Source organism: Nannospalax galili, unplaced genomic scaffold, assembly GCF_000622305.1.
Source record: "Nannospalax galili isolate Female #2095 unplaced genomic scaffold, S.galili_v1.0 scaffold43, whole genome shotgun sequence".
Taxonomy (NCBI): domain Eukaryota; kingdom Metazoa; phylum Chordata; class Mammalia; order Rodentia; family Spalacidae; genus Nannospalax; species Nannospalax galili.
This window is the reverse complement of record NW_008353342.1, coordinates 8,245,835-8,253,105: the sequence shown is the minus strand read 5'-3', so window position 1 is coordinate 8,253,105 and position 7,271 is coordinate 8,245,835.

The window sequence follows — 7,271 nt, the reverse complement described above, 5'->3', positions numbered from 1 at the left end:
TGTAATTAAGAGGTATCAATTCAGGTTTGTTCAGATTAAGTTTAAAGCCTAAAAGCCAAACCTTCAGAGCCAAGCAAATCAGAAAATTCTTAGTCAGCACGTGATGTAGAATGTTTACACACAAGTGGAAACTTGCAGCTGTATTTTGCTGAGGTCCTCACCTTTGCTCCCAGCCCAGTGGGTTCCACTTCGCTTTGAACATGTGAGTGAAGCTAAGGTGGGCCCAGTGTGTTACGCCTGCTGTGGGTGACTCAGTAGTGGGTCCACAAACAAGAACTCTGAAGCTTTTGAGCTCGACAAGGAGCTCCTGACCTGGTGTCCATGGAAACGACCTGTTTTCACCCATAGGTATAGCTGTGAGTATCCACCTACCGCTTAGTTTCATCAGAAATCAGGGTTGGAGCTGGAAAGATGGCTCAGCAGTTAAGAGCACTGGCTGTTCTAGCAGAGGACCCAGGTTTGAATCCCAGCACCCAGATGGCAGCTAACAACTGTCCTTAACCCCAGTTCTAGGGGATCTGATCCCCTTTCCTCACCTCTGAGGGTATTGCAGGAATTGGGTGCACTCACATGCATGCAGGTAATACATGCATACACATAAAATAAAAATAATGAATAAAATATTTTTTTAAAATTATTGATTGGGCTGGGCATGCCGTTAATCCCAGCACTTGGGAGGCAGAGGCAAGCGGATCTCTGTGAGTTCAAGACCAGCCTGGTCTACATAGTGAGTTCCAGGACAGCTGGGGCTACAGGGAGACCCTGTCTCAAAAAAACCAAAAAAAAAAAAAAATACTGATTGTCTTTGCTTTCTATTGCTGTGATAAAAACACTAACCAAAACCAACTTGGGAAACGAAAATTTTGGCCTACAGCATAGTCTATCAAGTGAGCCAAGGCAGGAACTCTGGGAAGAAACCTGGAGAATAGACCATGGAGGAATGCTGCTTACTAGCTTGCTCCTATGGTCTGTGCCCAGCCTGCTTTCCTATACAATACAGGACCACCTGCCCGGGGGTGGTCCTGCCAGTTGGGCCCTCCCACATCACTCAACAATCAAGAAAATGCTCACAGACATGGCCACAGGTCAATACAATGGAGATTTTTCCTCAGTTGAAGTTCCCTCTAACCGGGTATGTCAAGTTGACAACTAAAGCTATCCAGTACACTGATTTAGACAAATTGAAAGAAATTCAACCATAAGACTATCATTTATTAGTATGTACAAACAAACAGTGTGTCTATTTCCTTCTGGAGGATTTGGGTGCTTTTAGGTAAAAAAGAACAGCCTAGGTGCAGAATTCTGGTTTCCCCTTGCGTGGTGAACAACTCAATGAATCATCTTTCCAGTCCAGCATTTTCCTTTCTAATACAAGTCAGGACTAAACTCTAAGAAGCACAATTCATTTCAGCAGGACTATTTCATGATTAAGTAAAGAGAAAGGAAAAGGTTAGATAACACTATTTACTGCTGACAGGTATCTATGAATCCCAAAAGCATCATGAGACGAGAAAAATACTTTCTTAAAATTTTAGTCTAAGGCTAGAGAGCTAGCTCAGTGGTTAAGTCTGAGTTCTGGTCTTCCAGAGGACCTTTGTTTTTTAGCACTTATGTTGGGCTGCTCACAATCTCCTGTAACTCTAGCTCCAGGGACCAGATAACCTCTTCTGGCTTCTGTGGGCACCCATACCCATGTGGCATATAAAAGAAAAATAAATAAAAGAAAAAATGCAATCTATAGGCCTATAGGTGGATCTCAGTGGTGGAGCACTTGCCTAGAACCCTTGAAGACCTGGGTTTGGTCTACAGCACCATGAAGAAACCACAGCAACCTGCAGTAAAGGGGATTACCAGGGAAAACAGCGTGCTGCAATCTGCAGTAGCACCCTGCCTACTCCAAACTCATTCCTTGCCCTTTCCTTGCTGGGAAAAAAAAATGAAGGGGAAAAATAAAACATACAAGATGGTAGAACTGGTGAGGACACATTCAAAGAAGTACGTGTTTCCTTCGCAAGCTCAGTTTAATACAAATTGATGCATACAAGCCATAGGGTAAAAAGGGAGCTTATGAGAGTTTTAGGTAAAATTCATGCAAGCTTGTTGTGCTGGGATGGAATGCAGGTTTTATGATAGGCAAGTGCTCTACCATTGAGTTGCACCCCAGCTCTGTATGACCTTATGAGGGACACTAGATCCACTGTAAAGGCCAGAGGAAAAGCATTACTGTGTGGGGCTTTGAAGATTAAGTAGAATTAGTATCTGCAGCTGGCCAGGGAGACAGACTAGATTATGTGAGTCAAGTGAAGGGCAGGCACAAGAGAATTAAGGAGCTTTGGCTGGTGAGAAAGCATACTTGAATGCCAGTTGGCTGGTACTTTTATCCCAGAAACAGGAGCTGTGACAGATTCTAAGCAGGGAAGTGACAGCACTGTCAGTTTCAGTAGGATCAACCTATCTGTTCCTGGAGGCCTCAGGGCTATTTTAATATCAAATAGGGGCCGCAGTGTATTTTGAGTTCCTTGGCAGCTACTAATGCTTGGCATACAGGCAATAAATTATCACAAGTTGTCAACCATTCTTGTTCTACCTTTCAAATGCTGTCAGGATTTGTAATGTTGGAATGTGGGATCACTTAACTAGGATATACGAAAGTGCCTATGACATTTAAGGTGGCAGGCTCCATCTCTGGGAATGTTTAAAGACTGCTATATTAAATTTCAGGTTGAGTATCCTTTATCTGAAATGCTTGGAACTAGAAGTGTTTTAGATTTTATTTTGTTTTCAATTTTGGAATGTTTTCACATATGCTACCTGTTAAGTACCCCAATCTAAAAACTTAAAACCTGAAGCTTCTTAAGCCCCAAAAGCTTCAGATTTTGGATCATTTTGGGTTTTGGATACTAAACCTATCATACACCAGACAATTCCTTTGTTCCAATTCCAGAGGACTAATCCAGTGGCACCTTAGCTTCAGAGCCTGCCTACTGCCTTCTTCTAGTCCACCCTGGGTTCCACTATGTGAAGCCATGTAGTTTTGGTCAGAATTCCAACCATATGGGGACCAATCAGTAGAAATTGTAAATATGAATACATAAAACAAGACCAAAGAATAGTATCAAATCTTGGCCAGACCAAGATAAGGTCTGGCTACATATAACTTGGGAGTTAAAAGTAATAGTCTCTTATTGTCACTTTAAAGCTTCCCAGGACAGTATCTTAGTACATGGCTTTCTTCTTCAAGGTTACCTGATGTCTCCCTATTGGCTAGTTCCTCAAATGGGTGGGGTCTGACACTGAGTGTGAACTAGGAAGGGGCTGCTGGGAGCCATCTTGGGACCGAAGCCAGAAGCCACGGGTAGGGTAGCGTGTGTGGTGTGTGTGGGGGGGTCATAGCCAGCCGCTCAGCAGCTGAAGGACAGAATGGACTGACTCTTGTGGACCTGGGGTGATCGCTGGCCCTGGAAGCCTGAGCGAATGCTAGCAGTGACTATGGGCGTGGCATGGTCTGATAAGGCAGGCTCTGGGTTGCGGTGCAGGGCTAGGCACTGGGTAGGAAGATTGTAAGAGTGGAGGAAAGGGGTGGAGTGTCTCCCTATTGGTTACTTCCTCCAATGGGCGGGGCCTGATGCGGAGCATGGACTATGAAGGGGCAGCTGGGCGCCATCTTGGGATGGAAGTCATGAGCCGCAGGTAGCAGCATCGTGTGGGGAATGCGCAGCCAGCCGCTCAGCAGCTGAAGGACAGAATGGACTGACTCTTGTGGACCTGGGGTGATCGCTGGCCCCGGAAGCCTGAGCGAATGCTAGCAGTGACTATGGGCGTGGCATGGTCTGATAAGGCAGGCTCTGGGTTGCGGTGCAGGGCTAGGCACTGGGTACTCCTTCCTTTGTAAGTTAATAAGCTCACATAAAATATACTATATGGTTTGTCTGATCGCGTAGGAGACCCAGAGGGAATTTGGGCGACACCTGATATTCTACAGTGGATGCTAGAGTTCCAGCCATCATGTCCACATTCTAAGCAGAAAAGACAAGCCTCTCCAGAGAATTTTCCTTGAAGTTTCCACTGACATGATATTGACCAGATTTAGTTACATGGTCAGCAGTCCTCTCTGGGCTGGGCAAACTGCTATTCCTCATAAAATGAAGAACCCTGTAACCAAGGGAAACGGAGAACATTGTGTGGGCATGCAGAAGTCTTGCCCACTGTAACTGCTGCCTTGAGCCTCCTTGCTAGATGCTGGACTTTCTTATTAAAAGGATACCCTAGATCTCTGCAGCACACATATACTTACTATTTCCATTTTCAGTGAGGATGGAAGGATGAAGTCTGCCAAGAAAGATTAGCCTTGTGAAGGCCATTCGGCTTGAAGATTGATGGTGAATTCTCAACACAAAGGTAGCTGAACCAATTTCAAGGGAGCCTTCTACAGATATCCAGAAACTACAGTTGCCCACGGCTTCCTTATGTATCCCCGAAACACAGGTTTCGCTCATGGATAGAGGTATGGCTAAGTGTCACCTCCCTACTCCTGACAGTAATCCTCCTCCCTGCTAAGGCTGCAACCTGACCTGACTCCCCAACACCGCATTCCTGGCAGTTACCCATGCTCCTCAAGATTTGGCACTAGTATATAAATCTACTCTATCCTGATTTTCTTGTGGAAATTTTCATTGACAGAGACTCTCTGGGCATTTGACACTGTGGGAATAAAGCATTCAGAAATTTTGGTATATCATGGGGGTAAATGTATGTATTTAAAGATAGTAGGCTTGCATTTTTCAGACTTTACCTGGTTTGGTATATTCTCAAGACATGTTTCTTCAACAAATGCAATTCCTGCAGTGGTCACAGTCAAGTGGCTACCAAAGTCAGTATCAGTGCAATAGCTGTTTATATCATGCGAATCTGCCCATTAGAGTTCTATATTTGGAAAGGGGACCCTAGGAAATAAAAAAGATGATAAACTACAGTTGTGTGTCCACAACTGCCTTATAAATGACTGACAGAGAAGCTGGCTACCAGATGATAAAGGGCAGCTATGTCCTGAACATGGTCCCAAGTGCCTGTGCCCACCCCACCCCCAGCTCTGAATTTCCTTCCGTTAGAACATAGGAATAGGTTCCAGTGTTAATGTGACTCAGTCTTCTGTGTGGTGGGAGGTGACTTAGGAGTTGTGCAAACGACTGATTCCTATTTCACGGATGAGTATGGTTGTTATAATGCTACAATTATGCTCTGTTGGTTCAATTAAGATAGCCTCTTCTTGTTGATTTTTGCTCTGCTTTTAGAGGTGCTAGGGATGGAACCCAGGGTCTCATACATGTTAGCTAAGTGAGCTACCACTGAGTTACAACCTGAACTTCTGATTTGCTTTTATAACTAGATTTTATTAATTGTGTAAGTTAATATTGTCTATGGTTTAAAGATATGGTTCAACAAAAATTGTTAAAAACAAAAGCAATTGTTGCATAAACAAAGCAACAGAAAATTGAAAAAAAAAAAAAGCCAGCCAACCAACCAAACCCTGAAGAGCAGTGACTTAGTTTTACCAAGCTTCTTTACAATAATCAAATTCTTGAATAATGATTTTGGAGAAGGATGAAGGATAATTAATTCCAAATGATTCTTTCTGCTGAAAGAGCAAGGCAGCTATGAGTTGATCACACACACACACACACACACACACACACACAATCAACTCTAAAAGCAAGAAGGTTAAATGTGGGCTGGACTGTAGCTCAGTTGGTAGAGTGCCTGTCTAGTATGCACAAAGGTTTGCATGGAACCCACATGGTGGAATGAGAGAACTATCTCCTGAAACCACCCTCTGACCTTCACACCTGTGCTGTAGCACTTGTCCTCCAACCCTTAATAAATAAATGTAGACAAACAAACATACTGGGTATGGTGGTGCACACCCATATTCCAAGCACTGGGATGGGGTTGAAGGCAGGAGAATCATAAGTTCAAGGTCATCCTTGGCTACGTAGTAAGGCCACTATGTTAGTAGTTTTCACTACTTAAGAACATGTCTCAAAAAAAAATAAAATGCTGACTGTTTTGAAGCCAGGGCCTTCTTGCAGCTCTCAAAGCATTCTGGGTGAGACCCACACCCTATGAAGGAACTTGTCCCTGCAGGGAAGATTCCCAAGTGACAGAACATTGGTTCTGCTGTGGCTACATGCACATTATTTGTACCTGCAGTTCTCCTCATCCTGATGCCCCCACAGAAATAACAAGCTTCCTGTCCTAGTTTGTTTCTTCATTGCTGTGACAAAATACTCTGATGAATACCAACTTGGGGAGGAAAGGGTTTATTTTATCATACATCTCCCAGGTTGCAGTTTATCAGGGAGTTCAAGGTAGGAACTCAGGGCAGGAACCTGGAGGCAAGAGCTGGAGGACAGGCCATGGAAGAACACTGCTTACTGGCTTGCTCCCCTGGCCCCTGCTTAGCCTGCTTTCTCATGCAACAGAGGCCCACCTGCCCATGGGTGGTACCACCCACAGTGGGCTGGGCCCTCCCACATCACTCATCAAGAAGATGCCCCTCAGACATGGCCACAGGCCAGTCCAATAGAGGAAATTCCTCAATTGAGGCTCCCTCAACCCAGGTGTGTCAAGTTGACACTAAAGCTATCCAGCACAGCTCCCATACCCATTCTCTCTGCTCAAAGTCAAGAACTGGTCCTAAGCAGTCAGCTTCCAGCTTCTTTCAGACCAAGGAAGAGAAGCAACTTCTATTTACAAGTGCAGTCTTCCAAACTGCTTCCCTCCTCCCTTCCTGCTCAATAATGTGTATCATGAGGGAGTGCAGAGTTCAAATCCTTAGGCCACTTCTCAGTATTTTGCCTTTGGACAGATTTGTCTGTTTTAATTTATAGACTAGGAAATAACAGCATAAATGTGGAAAAACAAAGAACAGCGAACAACAGTGCATGACCTGTTGCTGGTGACTCAAGAGGACTATAGTTCTAGCATCACATTGTGTCTGTTAGGAACTGCTTAGTGTCCTGCAATTTCCTAAGTGCCACTGTGTGTCAGGCCAGTGACAACTCTACCTGGAGTATGAAGTATACTTCATTTGTGTCCATATGGGGGTAGATGGCAACCAGGTAAATCACTACTAGGGTGTTAGAGCCTATCTTTCCTATTCAGGCCTGTTGACCAAAAGTCACACTTCCCAGTAAAAGGTGGGTGCATTCCTAAGGGGAGTGAGACAGAATGTCAAAGGGAAAGTGGGGAAAGGACAGGGGACAGGAAAAATC